The sequence below is a fragment of the Ostrinia furnacalis genome, unplaced genomic scaffold, assembly GCF_004193835.3.
Source record: "Ostrinia furnacalis isolate ACB-3 unplaced genomic scaffold, ASM419383v2 OfSCF4235, whole genome shotgun sequence".
Taxonomy (NCBI): domain Eukaryota; kingdom Metazoa; phylum Arthropoda; class Insecta; order Lepidoptera; family Crambidae; genus Ostrinia; species Ostrinia furnacalis.
In genome coordinates, this window is record NW_021134474.1 from 225,486 (window position 1) to 246,783 (window position 21,298).

Below are 21,298 nucleotides of genomic sequence, written 5' to 3' on the forward strand. Positions count from 1 at the left end.
TGGCCACAACTTGTAATAATTATGTTTGTTTCAATGTGTGATTTTGTCTTTTAGCCTAGGCGGAGACCACCGAGTTTTAGTTGGCCGATAGTTGGGCCTGATTCTATTTTGAATGAAGAATCGACCAATAAAAAATCGGTGTAGTGAGCATTTCCTTACTGATTAACAACCCGGCCCAACTATCGGCCAACTAAAAGTCGATGGTCTGCGCCTAGGCTTATAATTGTTTGTTGTAGTGATGGCTATTTTTTCTCTCTTTCTTTCTTATGCTTATAAATAATCTTTGGACCAAATAAATAAATAATCTTTGGACCATTTCACACAGCGCCAGCTAGCCCCAAAGTAAGCAACTTAATGCTTGTGTTATGGGTGCTAGCTTAACGGATATACTACTTATATACTTTTTTTTTTAAATACATACATATTATACATAGTAACACCCAGACCCGTCACAGAAATTAAAATTCATCATTTCAATTTCTGCCCGGCCGGGAATCGAACCCGGGACCTCTCGGCATAGTAGTCCGCTCTGAACCACTACACCAAACGGCCGACTGATATGGCTTATATGTCTTTCCTTCTCTCCCAGCCTACTGAACCAGGCTTAATCTAATCCAGTGTTAATTAAATAACATTTCGCTCCTTTATCCGATCTTGGTGGTCCCGCGGGACAAAAATTTGGTTCTGGCCAAAATTGGCCACGTAATGTAGTTAGTACGGAGTAATTTGGATAGGGCTATTAATAAGGTTGAAGGGAGCCATTTTTATTGTGATATAAGTACAATTAAGGTTCAAGAATGTGTAGTGGACGATATATTAATGCTTTAGTGCATTAAGTTCGCCTTATGTACAAATTTATTTTGGCATAAAAGTTTAAATAAATAAATAAATATTAATTAAAATGTATTTAATGAGATAAGGTCAAAAAAAGTTTCTATGTCTGAGCACTAAATTAATATGATTGACATCTGAGTGATTATTAATAGAACAGTAAATAGATTTTGGATCAGAAACCATGACTCTGTAAGTCTGTAAGGAAAAGGCACAGTTTAATAATGAGGATGATGATGAATTGAATCACCTCAAAATCAAAAAAGTAATATATACTCGTATAATATGAATGACCTGAATTACATTATATGTTTATAGGTACTTCTTTGTATATTTTATCAACACGACCAAGTAATGAGTACCAGGTACTTTAACAATACTACTACTGGCTTATTTACTCAGTCCACCGTCAACACAACGGTAAACAATAGCAATGTGTAAATCACCTAATTTGTGAATGCTGTTTGATATTCACAACCGATTATTAGCATATTGATAGGAAACTGCGCAAATTAGTTTTAGGATTGGGCTAACTGGCAGATACAAATTAGGCACAACGCAATCGTGTTTATGTTTTTGAAACTGTATTTAAGGTAGTCTATACTAATATTATAAATGCGAAAGTAACTCTGTCTGTCTGTCTTGCTTTCACGCCTAAACCACTGAGTTTGAGTCCCGGGAAAGGACATAGGATAGTTTTTATCCCGGTTTTTACAAAATTCCACGCGGGTGAAGCCGCGGGCGGAAAGCTAGTAAGTAATATATTAATAAGAAAAAATAAATATTATGTTTAGGAATTGCCTGAATTAAAAGGCTGAAACCTACAAAAGGTCATAATTATTATGTTGTCCCGAAGTGGTGGTAGAGCAAGCTGTATTCATGTGCCCTTTTGAAACGTTTTTGTTTACACTAAGGCTGGGTTGCACCATCTTACTTTAACTTTGACAAACGTCAAAAATCTGTCAAACTCCATACAAAAAACAACGGTTATCGTTAAAGTTACGGTCAAAGTTAGGCGGTACAACTCAGCCTGAGTAACTTTCACTTATTTCTGGAATTTAACACAAAAAACTCATTTAATTTCTGTAAGTAGGCTCTCACGGAGCACACTCTACCACTTGCTAGATTTTCATGTACTTATCTTACGGGCTGTAAACATTATTTTCAGTGGGAAAAGAACTTACTTAAATGGTCTCCATTGTATCAGATTAATTTATGTGTGAAACCACCTAATAAGTCATCATTATGCATTCAATTAACGTGCAAGACGTCACTGACTGACAAAAATACCACATGTTTGTCCATGCATGTAAGCGAGATAAAGTTGACTACTCGTATGGTGAGATGATGAATTATTTAAGAGTGAGTCATCATAATAATATGCTGATAACTGATTAAAATGTTGAACTAATCTTATTGTAAATAGGTTTTTTATAAAGAATTAGGCGATAATCAGCTCAATGGCGTTGGTGTAGGACTGGCAACTGGCAAGTCAAGATCCGATGAACGCGAGTTGAAACTCCGCCGCCGCGGTGGTGAATCCACTAGTAACACAAGCATATTTATTAGCTTAGTACGATGGGTTCTTTACAAAAATCGTATAGACCACGGCACATCGAGCTAAATACCTAAGTACTACAGTATTTTACGAGTATATTGTTGTAGTAGAAGCTATTTTGCCTCAAAAATACATAGTCTAAGGTAAACGGCTACTAGTTCGTGATAGTACGTAAGTTCGTAAGTTTTTTTTCTAGCTCAAATAATAAGCAAATGGAATATTATTTATAAAAATTCTTCATTACTACAAAAACTCTATTATTTAAGCTATCTAAAAAACCAAGTACCAACATTGTGGCGCCAAAAATGAGAGCAATACGAAGCTTCAAACTCTCAGAGAGCCAAAAACAGCCGTGCGGCGTGCAAAGGTTGCTCTCACCGTAAGGTTAGCGCTCCAACTTCTTAAGCTTATAAAAAGGCGAAGGAACGTCCATTTAAATAAAACTTGTAATAGTGGTTTCATGTGTTCCTTGACAATTGATTTGGCTTAGAAAAAAGTTATATGAAAACGTACAATTCCTTTAAAATTGCGATTAATTGACTCACGAAATAGCGTACACATTATTTTTCGGGTGTCCCCTATTTCGTGACACTACCGATTCAAGGATATTATGGATAACATTTTGATGCTTGGTTTTTAAATAATTGTTTATGATAATTTAAATGTAAGTTATGAAACAAATAATGCATTTATTTAAGTTTCTCATGACCTAAATTCGGTATATGTTTCGTTCACTAGAATTTATAACATCTTTTCGACCAAAAAACTTCAGTGCCTAAAGACGAAAGTCTACAATCAGTGTGTGTTACCAGTAGTGATGACACACGGTTCGGAAACGTGGCCTCTTACTATAAGGCCTTATAATAAGCTCAAAGTTGCACACCATGGTATGGAGAGTGCTATGCTCGGTGTTTCTTTTCGAGATCGAACCAGAAATGAGGAGATTCGTAAACTAACTAAAGTTGCCTGACATATAGCGATCGTCGGATTACCAAGCTAAAGTGGCGATAGGCATGGCACATAGTACGTAGAACAGACGGCCGATGGGGCAAGGTTCTAAAGTGGAGGCCACATACGTGTACGTGTTTGTCGGGAGGCGCTTTCTTTTTTTAACCAACTCCGGAACTAGAACCGGAATTCCGGAGTTGAGTGCCCAATATCGGAAATCAGTTCCGGAGTTGAAAACTATCCGATATTGCATGCCCTAGTTGGTGCCCTACAGTTAGCTTGATAAGGGCGTATTCCCCGTATCCGCAATAAAAAGTTTTCGATGGCTGGTGTAAGGGCTGTCGCAAAGTAGTTAACCCTCGTGTTCGTTAAACTACCCTCAAATTATTGGGGAAATTATTTCAAGCACCATCGAGGCGTTGTCACTGAAACGAACAGATTTTCAATAGATCGACTATAGTTGACACCTACTGAAACTACATATAAATAAAGTAAAGTGAGTCATAATTTCAGGTGATCCGTCTGCTCATTTGCTTCCTGTCACATAAAAAAAAATCAATCCAACTTTGTAAAAATATACACTGTGGAAGAAATTTAGGATAGTTACAGGACGTCCACTGCTAAACATAGGCTTCCCCTAATGATGTCCATATTGACCAATTGGTAGCGTAAAACGGTTGAACTTTTTCTTAACTGTAAGTAGTTTTCACAAGCTTTGTGTAAACCGAATTTAAAAACAAAAAGCAACCGAGAAACCCAACCCCGCGACTTTTCGAGATTTTTTTACTTGTAACTTTAAATTTTGTTGTTATAGACAACCCTGACGGCCCTTCGGTATACCGGGGCATATATTAAGGCGTATCTTCAAGCTGATAGCACTCGATGACGCAATCGCAAAGAAAAACGAGAAATGCCCGAACACGTGAAATAAATACGTTTTTTGCAACTGAATTAATGTGAATAACAACTGTAAAAAATATATTTGCTTAATTTCTAAGTGATTTTTTATTGTAATTTTTCGACGCATGTAACTCGTAAGTAAATAGGAAAAACCCATGCTTTACGTAAAGATATTATTTATTTATTTATTTAAAACAAGTTAGGTACATAGCATTTCCAAATATTAATGATAACTATTGACGGTGTCACAAAAAACAGTTTTGGTTTTACTGTGCACCGCTGATTCGACATCATAAAGTATTGTAAATTGACATCAAAATATTTACTTAGAACTGTTAGCACACACCTTAGATTTATCGTTTTAGTTAATACATACATTGTAGTTTGTTTATTAAAAGTATTTCTGTTGCGAGTAAATTAATTAAACCAAAAAAGTTACCCGGATTAGAGGACAGACAGTTGCATTTCAATTAAATTCAAAGTCTAACCGTATGTTTTCGTATTGTTTAGTGTTGCACTTTACACAGATGTCAAATCATCTTCATCTTTGCTAACTGTCTAGCAAGACTTATCTGCAACAATTGGCAACTTACAACAACAAGACTTATCCGCATCGAACCGGTCACAACCGCTTCAAACCAGTTACAACCAGTGGGCTGAATCCCGATCGCGTTCGCGACAAATCCAGCGGCAATTTTTGTCATAAAAACAATTGAGTGTCGCCCCGCTCACTTGCTAGGGCTGTAGCCGCCATCATAAAAAGTAATTTAGGTTTGTGGGTTGAGTTAATTAGTTTAATTAGCATAATAAGTTTGTTTTCCACGATTTACAGAGCCTTGCCGGTGAGAGCAGGACGAAATCAAGCTGGGATAAGGATCAACAAACCCATCTTAAAAATCAACGCTGTTAGAAACCTTTTCGTCTGTTGTCTATTTCAAAATTACGGTTTTATTTCGTGTAGGTATTTGATTCGAATAGGTAAGTAATCAGACAAGAATATTTTTTTGAGACTGTACGTTATTGTTGAGAAGAGATAAGAAAGATGACGTCAAGAACCGCCGTATCGTCTTTTAACATTAATAGTGAAAGATTTCTTCTCCATTTTAGGAATCTTGTTTCGCGTTATTTTAGATACAAGCAATCGGCAGGTACTAGAAATATGAAATGCGTGGAAAAATCAACTTATATCTATTTCCAGGTGTTAAATCTAACTCAGAAACTGTATTTGTGACTAGGTGACACGTAAAAATGATATCACATTTTTTTATTTTATCTCGGCTTGGAGCTACGAGTATATTTCTTTCACAACAGCCCAAAGGCTTGTTTGAAATTTCAGTTTCATCCACACCCTGTCATTTTAAAATGGATCTTATGCCAAGTTGAACTAGTTTCAAAATTAAACAAACAGCCAACCCTAGGGCAGTGAAATAGTATCGGGAATGCGCTCCCCGCGGCCGCCATCCGCTTCGAGTGACATCTTTATGTACGAGTTGATTAGCATGCCTCACTGGGAACGCACTAATACAGATGTTGACTCACTGCTAGAGATGCGCCGATCCCGGAAACGGGCCAATAATCCCGGTAGTGGAAATGTAAAGAAAAGTTGCCGGAAAAGTTCTTAAACCCACTGCCATCGGTTTTGCAAGACTCATCCACGAGTGACATCTTTATGTACGAGTTGATTAGCATGCCTCACTGGGAACGCACTAATACAGATGTTGACTAGAGATGCGCCGATTCCGGAAACGGGAAAATAATCCGGGAAAGTCCTTAGAGTGGAAATGTAAAGTAAAGATGTAGGTGGTGCCCAAAAAGGGTACACCTTTACTCAGTGGTACCATAGGTTTTTGCCAGATACTCATCTACGAGTGACATCTTTATGTACGACTTGATTAGGCGACTGTAAACGTAATGTTGACACTCTGTCAGAGATGACCCCCGGAAAATTCCCGGTAATTTTCCCAGAATGATCTTTTGATCCTTAACAAAAGTTCCCAGGCAAGGTACACTAACAGGACATACTACAGTCTACTCAGTGCTATCAGGCGAGTACAGTTAGAAGCTTGCCTCTACATGAAATCTGATGATTTTACAGTGCGAGCTATTATGGTCTGGTCTTGGCAATATTTTAGGTACATGAAAATGTTTATGGTGGTAGATCATGTCTTTTTGTATGTTGTATGTAAAAACCCATACAAACTTTCATTCTCTAGTTTAAAGGGCAGGAGGGGTAAAAGTTCCAAGTTTTAGATTTTTTTGCCAACTGCGCCAGAAGAAGAGTTATGTTTTATTTGTTGCTTGTGTACAAGTACTAGCTTACATACCCCAGCTTTCTAGAACTACAGGAAGCACTCTATGAACCCAGATACAGAAAGACACAGCGTTTTCTTTCCAAGCAAATGCATTTCAGCAGTTACACAACCGGCCGAAAACCTGGCCCCTGCAGACGGGGCTAATTCGTTACCCCGCGCGCATCCATCACTCTTGCCCCAAACACGCTTGCCCCAAATAAGCTATCTTTGTTGCCTACGAGCACGTACTGTTAGGGCAGCGTTGCCAGACGTCCCGATTTTGGCGGGACGTCCCGATTTTTTAATCAAATTTAAATGTCCCGCGCGAGACAGGCTCGGTCCCGCTTTTCGAAGAGAGACACTCACTTCACCAGACTATTGTTTGAAACGCCATATTATACTAAAGAACAAAACTTTTTTAATTTCAATTTTTGTATTTTTTATTGTAAAGACGAATTTAACGATTAGAGTAAATATTATTTTTTTGTTAAAATACATTTTCTATGGCTACTTTTGCTATCTATTGTCACGTAAACGTAATTTTAAGTCTAATAAAAATATAAATATTTGAAAACCTTTGATTTTATATACGTTTTTTTACTATGTCCCGCTTCTGACGGAAGAATCCCGCTATTTTCACTCAAAAAGTACCAAAGTCTCGACTTGGCGAAAAAAAAAACTGGCAACGCTGTGTTAGGGTAACATTTTTTGCAATATTACGAAATCTGTCTATATCTATAAAAGCGAAAAGTCACTGACTGACTCACTCATCACAAAATCTCAGAAACTACAAGTGCTAGGAGTCTCAAATTTTGCATGGGGGTTCCTTTTAGAACCTAGGTGCTCAGTAAGACGGGATTTTGAAAAATTCAAACCCTAAGGGGTAAAACGGGATCCACGCGTACGAAGTCGCGGGCGGCCTCTAGTACTCAATAAGAATGTAATGCCCATTTTCCCCATCGATCCCAAATTTTTATGTGACCCCTATGAAAACAAAATTCCTGCTATGTGTTTCCATAGGGGTCACTTAAAAATTAGGTATTGATGGTGAAAACGGATATCCTAAACCTTATCTTAAAATCAAGTAAGTTATAAGAACTGCTTACTATGTCATTAATTAATACCAAACTAAAACATCTAGCATGAATTTCAGATAAGTACGAGTCGAATTGCAAATTAATCCATTTCACTTCTTACTTAATTACTTTTTACTACTGTTTTATGGTGGCAAATGTTTATTTGAAATTGAGTCTATTGAAGTAATTGCAAAGAATTTTTTGTATTGTTTGTTTGGGTTAGGTAATATAAAAATTGCAGCCTTCTTAAATTCTCCTTCGCATATTATTTCCTCTCTACTAGAACTAGTTCGTTTATAAGCCATCCATGCGGCCCACAAGCACGTAGCCAACCAACCACAGACTAGTTGCGCAAACATGATAGAAGATTGATCTGAGCCTTGTCTCTACCATAAGTAAATTGTAATTGTTCCTACTTAATTCAAATTAAAATAATTTATTTTAGTAACCTTGCCGTAGTTTTAGTAGCGAGGACATTGGCGGCCTCATGAGCTAAGATACTAATCGCAAGGGCCAGGCCCCTCCTGAAAAATAACCTTAAATACGCCAATGGGCCTCGCGAACCTCACGAAATCGGCATATGAAGTGAACAAATTGGTTACCATTCATGAACTCGATCCAAATCTCTTTAGGGACACATTGGCTAAATCTTGGTTCGACGGTTCATCAGCTGTTTAGTGTAGGTATAGATCTTAATATAAAAAAAAACTCTCTCATGTAAGCGAATTGGCTTTTGTTGTTTAATTGTAGTGCTACACATATGCGAAAACATGTAAATGGTGTATAGATTCTTAAGCAGTGGTTATTAATCTGTTATTGTTTAACTGTATGTTTCCCGAACAAAATAAATAAAATAAATAAATAAACCTAATTTCGCCGACGTTCACGCGTGGTCTAGCGCCGCCACTGAGCGAGGAACCGTTTGGTCAGCGTGGGGAGTGTAGACCTTTTTTTTCGTAAGAAAATGCATTGAATTGCATACCCACTAGTATAGGGGGGGATTGGATTGTGTGAGGCTCTCCCTGCCAGACAGGCAGGCCTTCTCACTAACTCCTGTGCTCCAGTCTTTGAGGGGAGTGTAGGCCTAATTATTTAGTCACTGGTACAGAAGAAAAGGTCTTGCTCCTGCAGTGGAGACTAATGACCTGATAATTATGCTGATGTGTCAAATAAAGATTTTTCTTTCTTTCTTTCTTTAAATAACAGTACAAAATATGAAATAATTACTTTATAACTTATCTTGAAGACTTAACACCATTTCATAGGAAATGTGGTGGGAATTTAAAAATGTACGTTTCATATTCCCACCACATTTCCTTTCCGCGTTTGCTTTAAATAAGCTATCGATGCAACCCGCAAGCACGTAGCTAAAGTTTGCCGAGTGCGCAAACTTCAGACAACGGCTTTATTTAATATTGTTTGATAAAATTTATGAAATTCATTTATTCAGTATCTTGGCTTTTTAAAAAGGCTTTTTCTTACCGGGCATAAGTTTTTGATATTGTGGGCAAGTATCTAAAGAGGAACTGTGCACTTATGAAATAAACTAATTTAATGCTTACTATAAAATTAAGCACCGTCTCTTTCTTATTTTCATCTCTACTTTTTGTTCAATATTTCACTAACTCAATATTTTTGAGTTCCTTTGAAAGTAAAAAAAATACATTACACAATTATGCAAAGTCTTAAATAAATAAATAAATAATCTTTGGACAATTTTACACAGCGCCAGCTAGCCCCAAAGTAAGCAACTTAATGCTTGTGTTATGGGTGCTAGCTTAACGGATATACTACTTATATACTTTTTTTTTTTAAATACATACATATTATACATAGTAACACCCAGACCCGTCACAGAAATTAAAATTCATCATTTCAATTTCTGCCCGGCCGGGAATCGAACCCGGGACCTCTCGGCATAGTAGTCCGCTCTGAACCACTACACCAAACGGTCGACATGCTAGTACCACACTAGTACTGAGAAGAAGTAGCGCAAGAAATTCAGTCACTAATATGTCATCGGAATTCCTTTCTTATCATGAAATATCCGAATTTAATGCCATTCACAATGAAGCAAACCTGAATAATGGGCGATCATTAGTCTGTGGCGGTCAGCAGCTGCACTAGTTCAGGGTCAGCAAGAAGGTTGTATCATTCAATTACTGTTCTCAGAATCGGGCAACCCCGAGTGGGCGGCCTTGTGGCCTTTACCTTTTTAATGATGGGGCAAAAGCATAAACAAGACAATGTCACTGGCAATAAAGAAAAAAATGACATTTTTTTTTCGTGATATCGATGATGCAAATAGGTTGTACAACGACTTTAACGTAAAATTGTCTTGAACATGACGTGTTAGATTTAATTTTTCTTACGTAAAGATTTTTTAAAATTGTGGCTAGGGAATGAAGTTATGATTTATAAGTTACTAGCTTTCCGCCCGCGGCTTCGCACGCGTGAAATTTCGTTTGTCACAGATCGTCATAAATTATAGCCTATATGTTATACTGGATTAATATGAACAATAATACTGTAAAGTTTCATCAAAATCCGTTCAGTGGTTTTTGAGCCTATTCATCACAAACATACAAACATACAAAAATAGGTACAAATCTTTCCTCTTTATAATATTAGTATAGATAATTCAAATTTAAATTATATTGAAGCAGTAACAAGAATTATATTTGTTAAAATTTCAAATTGCCTTGAATTAAAAACTGCAAATTGATGACACAGTAGAGTAATTTGGCGAGTGCGCTTCTCTCAATGTCACACATTTACAGAATAGACCGCAAACAAACAAAAACCATTTTATTACCGCGAACGAATGTTTTACAATTTCATCGGTAAGGTATTTTTGAGATATTTTTAAGCATTTTTTGCACAATTCTGTGCTAATTGAATATATCAAGCACCGGATAATTTGTCGAGTTGTGGTATTATCCTATATTTTCCTGTCCAAAAATGACGTTTAAACTCTACGGGTGTCCGCGGCAGAGCCGATCCGTGTGTCGCACTGCGGCGAGCTGCGTCATGCGGGCCTACTACCCGTGAACGCTTTTTGAATATGGACCGCAACTGATGCTTTTTTGTTTACGGCTATGAATGGACCCTTTTGCAGCCATGTTTTTTTATTTCAGCCAGAAAAATGTATTAAATACTGGCCGGTTTGCTTTTTGCGAGTGTTGCTCGCTACATTCATTTGTTTTTGGTTTGCAGCATTTTTTCAAAAAGAGATCGTTAATTTTTGCCGTCATCATAACAGCCGTCGCATTATTTCAGTCATTGACGATAACGTGGTCTTGACAATTTTTGAGCTACCTGCAATCCTGTATGAGGCTGTTAATGCAGTATAAGTTCTGAGACCTTTCTTTTTCAAAAAAAAAATAATAATTAATCTGTATAATTCAGGATAGACTGGGGAAGCTACTTTAAACAAAACTCATGTTTGACGAATAAAATGAAGGTACTATACTGGTAATATAATGTACCTGCATAAGATTTCCTTTCAAGCACTATAACGGAAAGAAGATTCAACTGCAAAAGTTTTTCATTTCATTGCTGATAGAGTCGGGCGCTTGCACTGACGGTTGCAAACCATTTGTTTTAATGCGCTTAAGTAAATGAGATGTGGCCAGCGGGTACGTTCAGAGTTCCATTAGACTGTTTAGAGGTATTTTATGGTTTCACTGGGCTCTCAGAGGTTTCATATTTCAATAAAAAATAACTATCTTTGGTTTATGCATTTGCTTTTTTTTTATTGCTGACCTGACCCGGCGAACTTCGTACCGCCTATGTTCATCAGAAATAATGTATGTCATTTTTAGTGCTAGCTAAGTTCATTAAATTAGCAATAGATATCGTAAAATGTTTAGTTCATGTTCACGTCCCAAAAATGGCTTAGGGGCAAAATCGGCTGGAGCTAAAAGCTACGCGAAACTATATTCTTGTTATTTAACTACAAAAAACAACGAATTACGTCAATTAAGTGGTAAAAAGAACACGCCAATCAAACAAAAAAGTGACCTTATTCCTTCAGTTCAAGCCTAATCAAACCGACCATCTCGACCCCATCAGATTTCAAAAGTTCACTGCTAATTTATGTCTGTGCCTTTATCGCGACCTCGAATTATCAAGAAAAAATAAAAATAAATTGTCTGTGGTAGATCGGCTGCTATCTGTGGCCGGTGATGATATATTGTGACTGCGCACGAAAGGAAAAGTAGAAAGGTCAAGTTCTTTTCAAGAAAGTGTTGGGTTCTCACCGACCTTGCGATCACAATTCACGTTGAATCGTCCGAATCGATGGCTCGGATTGTGGGAATTTGTACATTGTAATGTAAGAAGGATATTACCTACTTGTAAAAGTTAACAGCATAAAAATGAATCATCATGATGACACCATTTAAAACCTTTTTTTATTAATCTCAAATTATCTAAATAGCTCTTTATTATTATTATTTATTGCTGGGTTCAGAACTTGAGAATCTTGAGATCATTTACTAGCAATATTTTTTATAGGTGGCGGATCACCTTATGATAAGCCCATGTACACGGGCAAGATTAGTAAAGATTCCAAAACCCCGGCTGTTTTAACCAATCTACTGTCACATTGTACACATTTCAGAGCATCGTTCGTACGTTTCAGCCGAAAGACGTCCACTGCTGAACAAAGGCCTCCCCCAAGGATTTCCACAAAGACCGGTCCTACGCGCCGCTCGCATCCAGGCTCCTCCCGCGACCTTCACCAGATCGTCGGCCCACCAAGTGGGAGGCCTGCCCACGCACTTCCAGCTCGTAGTCGCCACTCAAGAATTTTCCTGCCCCAGCGGCCGTCAGCTCTACGAGCTATGTACATTTCAGAGCATATTCTGAATTTCAGACAATTATAAAGTAAATATCAAGAAAAAAAAAGGAGAAATAATAGGCACTAATAGGCATAAATCGGGAGGTCGTTAAAGCGACATGCTAGCCCGTTAGGAATACCCCGGAAAATTAAGCGCGGCACGCTTCCTCGCCCGAGGCGGGGGCGTTTTGTTCGATATGCCTGCTAAAGACGGATTGCGAAGAAATAGTTCAGTAAAGTTCGAGAAAAAAGTTTATTTTAGTTATCTTTTTCACACAGTAAGCCACCAAAATAAGGAAGTGTTTGGTGCAACAAGAATTTCAGTCGCAGTTAGGACTTAAATACCGCTGATACACATGAGTGAATTCAAAATCTTTATTTAGAATACTTTTCCAGAGAATTAGTTTGTCATTTAATAATTATTTGTATTTTGATCGTTAACTGGTCAATTTTCTAACTTCTTCTGAGAAGCAAAGCAAATGATAGGTATACGATTCTAAACTTAACAGTCTACCTGTATTTTTTTTTTGTCTTTTTCGTGCGACCTTTATCCACCACCACTTTGATTCTGACTGATGAAAACTCTGAAGAGCTATACAAAAACTTAATGCGAATTATCATTAACATACTACTTTTTAATTATTTAAAACTTTACTGCACACAAGAACGAGCTACAAAAGGCGGAATTAATGCCTCCAGTGGCATTCTCTTTTTCAAAGTCTAAGTCAAAATTCCTTTATTTGCATGGACTATTATTCAACATAGTGCTGATAAATCGTCAAAATAAAAAAATAAAAGACTAAAAAAAACTTTAAAGTTTTGCTCTTGGGGAGCCTTCACAATCATGCCTCATAATCTTTTTGCCCTACCAGCGCTTCGAGACCAAAATTTTTTAAACGGGCAATATCGCAAGGAAGGTAAATAAAGCGCGAGAAATGCGCACCTTGTCCCGAAAGATAAATTACATACAGTAAAGTTCATAAGCGCCCTAGACGGCGCCTTGAACCATCCGCCCACGCCCTAACACGCCGCCCTAGCCAGCTGATCGCCACGTGACTCTTACCGGCTATAAGGGTTCGGACAAACCAACGCGATCACACCGCGATCAGCCGGCGTGCAGCGATGGCGACCAGACCAAAATGCATTGATCGTCATCGCTGCACGCCGGTTGATCGCGTTGGTTTGACCGAACCTTAACCGGATATATCTAAACAAGGCTGGATTGCACCATTTAAATTATAACTATAACAAACGGCAAACTCTTACAAAAACACCGGTTATCGTTATAAATGACTAATCTATACTAATATTATAAATGCGAAAGTAACTCTGCCTGTCTGTCTGTGTCGTTTTCAGATAGTTTGAGTCCGGGGAAAAAACATAGGATAGTTTTATCCCAGTTTTTGAAACAGGGACGCGCGCGGTAAAGTTTTTCTGTCACAGATAAAATTTCACGCGGAAAACTAGTAAAAGATAAATAAAAATTGTACCCTTTTAAAGGTAATATTTTAAACTTTAAATTGACACTATAGATACCTACATAGGCATTCAGTTCTTAAGATCGCTCTGAACAAGGAGGTGATTCCATACTTTTGCTCGTAAGATAGTTACGTATAAAGTTAGGTGGTACAACTCAGCCTAAATGTACAAACAGTTATTTATTGGTTAACTTATTACACGTTTCATTAACTGTGTCTTTAATTCTTTTTAAAGACAAACATGTTCTTTTTAACTAACTCCGAAAAAGGTGGTTCTCAATTCAATTGAAGATGACGAAGTAAAACTCCGCGACTGTTAGGTTACTTTATTTTTAAGAACAATGTTTCGAAAACTCTTACGAATTACTTGTTCGTGAGTTCAAATTAAATGTTACTTAGAATAACTTGATTGTAACGCGAACGGAAGAAAAAGTGAGAAAACTGAATTGCACGGTGAACTGCAATTAAAAAGCTTACTTTTTATTTTAACGGTTGGTAATTGATCTTTTTCCATTACCATGTAAACTAAAGTAAAGAGTTGTTTTGAATTCACTATTGAAACACACGAAGTCATTGTTACACGGCATTTAAAGAGATAATTTTCACTCTTAAAAATAGGAAAAGCGAGTTTTATAACTAAAAAGTGGGTAGAAAAAATTGGTGACACAGTCTATCAGGCGAACAAATCCACGGGCGGCTCCTAGTATTTATAATCATTATCAGTCTTCTTGTCTGTCTAGACCTGTGTCTACATCGTTAGGCGGGCGGCGCCCAGACAGCGCCTTGAACTGGACGCCCACGCTTCATTCCACTATGGAACCAGCTGATCGCAATATGACACAGAAATTGTATGCTTCTCCTGCATTTAATGCAAAGAATGTTTATTGTTTAGATTGCAGATTTTTAATAATAATGTTTCTGGACTTCTATATGATTACTGATGCGATCATGTGACTCAAAAACTGCACAAAATTTAAGTGCGTGCGTCTACAATGTACCGTTATTGTTGCATCTTGTACTGGTAACTAGCGGCCGCCACGACTTCGTACGCGTGTATCCCGTTTTACCCCGTTTGGGGTGTAGTTTCGTAAAATCCTTTCTTAGCGGATGCCTACGTCATAATATCTACCTGCATGCCAAATTTCAGCCCGATCCGTCCAGTGGTTTGGGCTGTGCGTTCATAGATCACTATGTCAGTCAGTCAGTCAGTCACCTTTGAGTTAGGTATATAAATTTAGAATAATATAGTTGAAATAAGAGTAATTTTGCGATAAAATCTGTATTCTTAAGTGCTTGCAAGTACATGAATTATTTGATTGGTCGTCATACAAAATCTACTGCTAGTCCGAACAATTAATAAAAGCTCTCACAGTCTGCAACTTCCTGTTATACATTTATTCAAGGATAAACCCATCCTAATAAGGCCAACCCTAGCAATAAAATGCGGCCTTAAGTTATTGACCTAAAAGTCTTGTAGTGATTTAATATAGTAATTCTGGAAGCCTTGAACCGCCGCCTACGCCCTACGCTGCCGCCCTATTATGACGCCGCCCACGGCTCAGCTGATCACCGTCTCGGTACTTGAATAACCTCCTTTTCTCAAGGTAAAAGCTAACGTATTCACAAACATTACTATGAGGTCTCAAAGTGCGCGTGGACGCACAGGGTGACTCGACAGGACGAAATAAAGATCAATCACTTGGCCGTTAAAATAAAAAGTAAGCCACTTTTTCGTTGCAGTTCGCCGTGCAATTGGGTTTTCTCACTTTTTCGTCCGTTCCAATAAATTTATTCTTAGTAACATTTAATTTGAACTTACGAACAAGTATAGTTCTTTAAGAGTTTTGCGCCCGTATTCACAAACGTTACTATGAGGTCTCACAGTGCGCGAGGACCAATCACAGAGCTCTATTCAACGCTGTGTTCGATTTGCTGCTTCACTTTAGCAAGCATCGTTTGTGAATACGGTTTATTAATAAAACGTTTGACAAATCGTCAAATATTTTGCTCTTAAGGAGCCTCTACATGACTCAGAATCTTTTTACCCTACTTTCATCATCAGCAGGTCATTTAGCCTCCACTACAGAAGCACGACTCTCTCATTTTCAAGTTACTCGTATTACAAGGTATAAGAAGCAAAGTTAGTTCATCCTTTGGTTTGTATGAAGAAATACTGAAACTATGTGAGTGTAAAAATCTTACTGTGTAATGAGCATTGAGATTTTTTTTTTAGATTATATTAAATGAGGTAACGTCATAATTTTAAGTTTTGCGCATTCTTTAGCTGTATATCTAACTTTGATATGCTGTCGTCCGTTCAGTATACTCGTAATCAATATAATTAATTACAATCATTAAATAAAAGCGCCCGCTCCCTACGTATGCAATTGAAACGTCCGACAATGACGTTTGAACTTCAAAGGTTAAAATAACCTTTGGCATGACTTATGTACAGTCTCACACATCATCACATTTTTGTTGAAAAACAGTGCCTATTTCAAGTATATTAGATGCCACATTGTTAAACTTAATGTGCAATCGTCCAACTGTGGTTTAGTCTGCGTCATTTTACTGCAAAGGGGGCCTTTTCCCTACTGTCACTCTCCCACATTCATATTTAACCTCGTAAGCCCGGATGTGCCTCAGAAGGAACTGAAACTTTGTAGTCGGTAACGCCGAGACATTTTCGGAGGTGAATTGTAAGTATCGCCGGATGTGCCTTCCGAGGAACTAAAACTTTACCGATAATTTTAAGTTCAAAAATTCGCGCCTATCGAAAAAAACGAGTGATAGTCTATGGCTCAAAGTATTCAAAATCAGGTATCCGAACTTATTAATGTAAAAAAAACAAAATGTCACTGTCAAATTACCATTTTTCTTTGAAAAGGTGGTTCTTCCGAGCGGACGTGATTTACGATTAATTTTTTTTCTTCACGTAAACGTAGTTTAATTGAAAAACTAACCAGTGTAATTAAAGTTAAAATACTGCTAAACAAGCAAAGAAAATATTTTTACCAATTCGAAGAAGTTTTGTATGATTTTTTTTCGTTTGAAAATAATAGTTCTTTGCAAGGAACATTCGGTCTTAATGGTGAAAGTTTTATTTTTGTATATTTTTTCTATTGAGATGAATTGAGAATTGGACTTTTAAAATTGTATGTTATAAAACCGATAGTACTTTTAAAAGTACTAATTATGGAACATTAAATAAAATTAAAATACTTGTGCCTTTTCAGTTACATTTATTAATATCATTATTGTATCTTTATGTACTATTAATTTATTAAGGAGGTTACATTTATGTTTTACTTTAAAGTATAATATACAATTTATTTACTTTTTCTTTTTAAAGTCTGTAATACCGAATGTTCTTTTAAGAGAAAACATTTTTTTATTATTTTTTACCTAAAATAAGCTCTATGCACTATTATATAGGGTCCCTGAAAATATGGGTGCAAAAGAAAATCCCTAACATAGAAATTTTTTTACTCGAAGTGCTCGGCGTTTACGACTTCAAATTATTCGTTCTTCTGAAAGCACATTCGGCGATACTTAGAAGTTGACAAAATTTACTCTTCGGTCTTACGAGGTTAAATTAGACGCATATTTTATCAAAATGAAAATATAAAACGTATATTAAGACTGTACCGAAGAAATTCAATTTGGTATGCAGTATTTCTTAAGCCGGTCACAGAAATGTGTCAAGATGTATGCGAAGATGCACAAAATGAATTCAAAAAGAATCATTGGTAAATATTGTAACTAGGTCTGGGTTGCATCTTCATTTAACTTTGACAAACGTCAAAAATCTGCCAAACTCCATCAAAAAACACCAGTTATCGTTATAGTTACGGTCAAAGTTGGGTGGTGCAACTCAGCCTATTTACAAGTATTATAACGTATGAAAAGTTGTTCAAATACTCCGTTAAGATTCTAATTAACAGAACTATAGTCTACTACTCGTATGTGCGCTATCTTTGCAAATACTTTTCTAGAAATATTAGCAAAAAGAAAGAGAGAAGAATGGTATTTTTCCATAACTTATATTAATTCTGAATCCTGTTTGTGTTTTAAAATAACGCAGAATGAGGATCGATTAAAGACGCCAGAAATATTGGCTTAATATTAATTAACGCAACTTTCAAAAAAGGTTGGTGACCCTTATTATTTATTTATTTTTAATCTTACAATACCTAGAAACAAGGGCTACGTACTTAATATACGTGAAAATTTAAGATAATTTGGTTCCGGGTAAAATTTCCCTGAACCTGAATTGAAGGAGTTATCATCGATTTTAAAATGACACATATCCGTGCCTAACGCCACACGCAAAAAAGTGATGACACTGAAACGTGCCATCCGCAACGAATCGGTTTAACTTAGAACTTCTCCTATGTCCTTCTGATTAATTTCGTTGCGGGTCCAATGACAGTTAACTTTCCTTCGGAACAAACTTGACCTTCACTGGTTGGTTATCTATTGGCGATCAAGCTGTAGATCCTGGCTACACAGGAGTTGCAGTGGGAACGAGAGGTGGGAATAGTCCCGTAGTATCTGGCCTCATCACTAGTAACCTACAAACAACTGAATCATACACAGATCATAATAATAATGTGTGAAGCGAAGCGGCCTGTTGTCGCCGGGTGCCACCACCAGTGATATTATCCAATGAACAAATTGACGGGCTCACATAACTGGAGTTCGTTTGAAACTATTATTTAGTTATGACTAAGTGGGTATGTCGCTATTTGTACAAACAAGCCTTGTGATGTACTTTAAAATAAAAAGGAGGGCTTCTCAGTACTTATTCTTAAAGCTGCATTGGATCAACAATAATTTTCAATTTAGACAATGTAGGTTTAATTTCTAAGCTGCCACCATGACGGGTTTAAAAATCTCTTTGTGGAGATAAGTTCACTAATAGGTATAACTTTCCATATCTCTAGAATCTATCTTAATAACAAAAAATTGAAACTACATAAAATGCCACACTGTTTAGCTTATTACGCCGTGTAATTGCCTGTACCGACTATCTAATTCAAAATAACACTTATATTATACACCACTAAATTAATCATGACAGTTTTATTTCCAAAAATGTATTTTTCCGGATACAAAAAGAAATATTTTCGTATTTTCGCACCCTAAAAGAATTATCAAATATTAATACTAACCCTGTACATTTTGAGACAGAATATATTTTTAATTTTTCCTTCGGAAGGACACTTTTTCGCAAGAAAAGCATCATTATTTATTTACGTTAGGGCGTCTCTACTTCTCTACGTTAGAAATGTCATACATATTTGACGCATTCTCCAAAAAAACACTTTACACCGTTGTAATAAACAATACTAGGCAGCTTTTCGTTTTATTTCCTTGTTTAAATGGTTTAAATTAATAACTTCGAAGTTATGAAAATTGCAAAGATTTTCTCAATATCCCAATTCACACTGTCAAAACGAATAATTTCAAATCTTCATCAGTATCATTTAAAAATGCTGTAAAAGTAACAGATTTCTTAGATTAAAAGCTTCAAATCGAAAAAAATCGACCGCAAACATTGCGAAAAGCAACGCAGCAAAAACGGGCAAAACGATTAATTCCAGTACATCTGATTTCCTGATATCGTGCGCCAACCCGCAAGGCGCAAGGAACGTCCCCGAAACAAAGAACGTGGACGTTCACGGAACAAGGTCGGGGACGATTATGGCGAAACGACTGCCATCCGACCACCCAAGACAGTCTTCACCCACCCCGAGACCTTCTCCTGACCGTGAAGTGACTACAAGCGTTGTCAAAACTCCCGAAAATCGCACGTAGCTACTACGGCGTCTACGAGTGCTACGAGCCGCGGCGTGGAGTCTGCGCGTCGATAATTTAATGTTTGTTATTTTTAATTGAATTTTTGGGATAGTAAAGCACTTACCTGGTGTAGATCTCTCGTTCCCTCGGATTGAAGGTCGGTCGTCGGCTGCAGAGCACTGGGTTCACTCGCGCGGCTGCGGCGGGCGGCGATGGCTGACTGAGCCCGGCCGGGAGCCGTTCCCCCCGCGCCGCCTCCCCACCCCTCGCCCTAGCGGATAAACAACGTGCATAGTGGGCCCGATCTGTGGACCTACTCTCCTGAACGCACACACACACAACCGCGACGTATGATACAACACGCTCATCCATTGCTTGTTTTGGTTTAACACTTGTGAACGTTATTTATTTTGTGCCAGCAATGGTTGCCCGAAAGCTTGTATTGCGATACAAACGGTAGCGAATAAGGAGTGGATATCAAATAAATTCACTGCCCAGATAGTAGTCTAGCGTTATAGATTTTGGATTTAAGTCTTACGGTGGTACAAATCCAGGGGAATGATAATGTACTTTGGCCCGTTTTTGCCTACTTACCTGTAATATCGTAGATTTGGCTCGGTTGTTTTGATAAGATAGCGGTTTTCGCAAGTAAATTTCGTAAGTTAGGGAAACGGATTCCAGACGCGCAGAGGAACGGTAAAACTTTAACAAGTGGAGTATACTAATGCAGGAGACTTTGAACCATTTTGTTTTTTATAGTTATTATTGGTAAATATTCGTCTTGTTAACCTAGGTATTCTTTTTAAAAACGATTTTGAAACCAAATTACTCAACGGTAATAATTTGGTTTCAAAAACGATTTTAGTTCAATTCAAAATGTTCATTGTTCAATCAATGTTTGATGGGTTTCTTTGACAGTACCTTAAAAAGTACGGCCAACTAGCAGTGATACGAAAGGTCATTGCAACTGTCGAGTTGACAATCTATTCTCTCTTCCCATCTTGTGTATTTGTCGTAATGTCTCGTTCTCCCACCAAAATATGTCAGTCAAGACGGGTTCGCCAACATTCGGACATACATTTTAGTATACATAGTAATTGTTGCAATTCACGAGGGCGAATCTGTTACGTCGGTTCTTATTTTATTATTCCGATATATTTAAGTCTCTATGAAAAAGGGGTAGGCCTGTTGCCATACACCACATTATGGCACATTGTGAGGCAGGTCTATCAAGGATCTACTTTATACAACAATTCAAATTATAACAAAAACAAAATTCGATAAAACATCTATTTTTATGGTTTGCCAGATATTTTTTATAACTACATTATACGGGGTGTTAGGTAAATGGGTATATGAGCCGACACTAGCTCATGTTAACATGGTCATATAAATGGTATGGTGAAGTCAGAAAATTGATATCTTCATTTTAATTATTTTATTTTTCATACAAATCGGATTTTATCAAATTTATTTTGTATGAAAATTTAAAAAAATAAAATGATGATATCAAATTTCTGACTTCACCATACCATTTATATGCCCATGTTAACATGGGCTAGTGTCGGCTC

The 21,298-nt window shown here is 37.2% G+C and overlaps 1 protein-coding gene across 1 annotated transcript in view; it reads right to left on the bottom strand.

Annotated features, from left to right (window-relative positions):
• Window positions 1-19,939, bottom strand: part of ace1 (acetylcholinesterase type 1) — a 78,167-nt gene extending 58,228 nt beyond the window's left edge. Inside the window, exon 1 of the mRNA XM_028313356.1 lies at window positions 19,852-19,939. The gene's annotated coding sequence lies outside the window, so the exon portion shown is untranslated. The remainder of the gene's footprint in view (window positions 1-19,851) is intronic.
• Window positions 19,940-21,298: the final 1,359 nt, after the last annotated feature.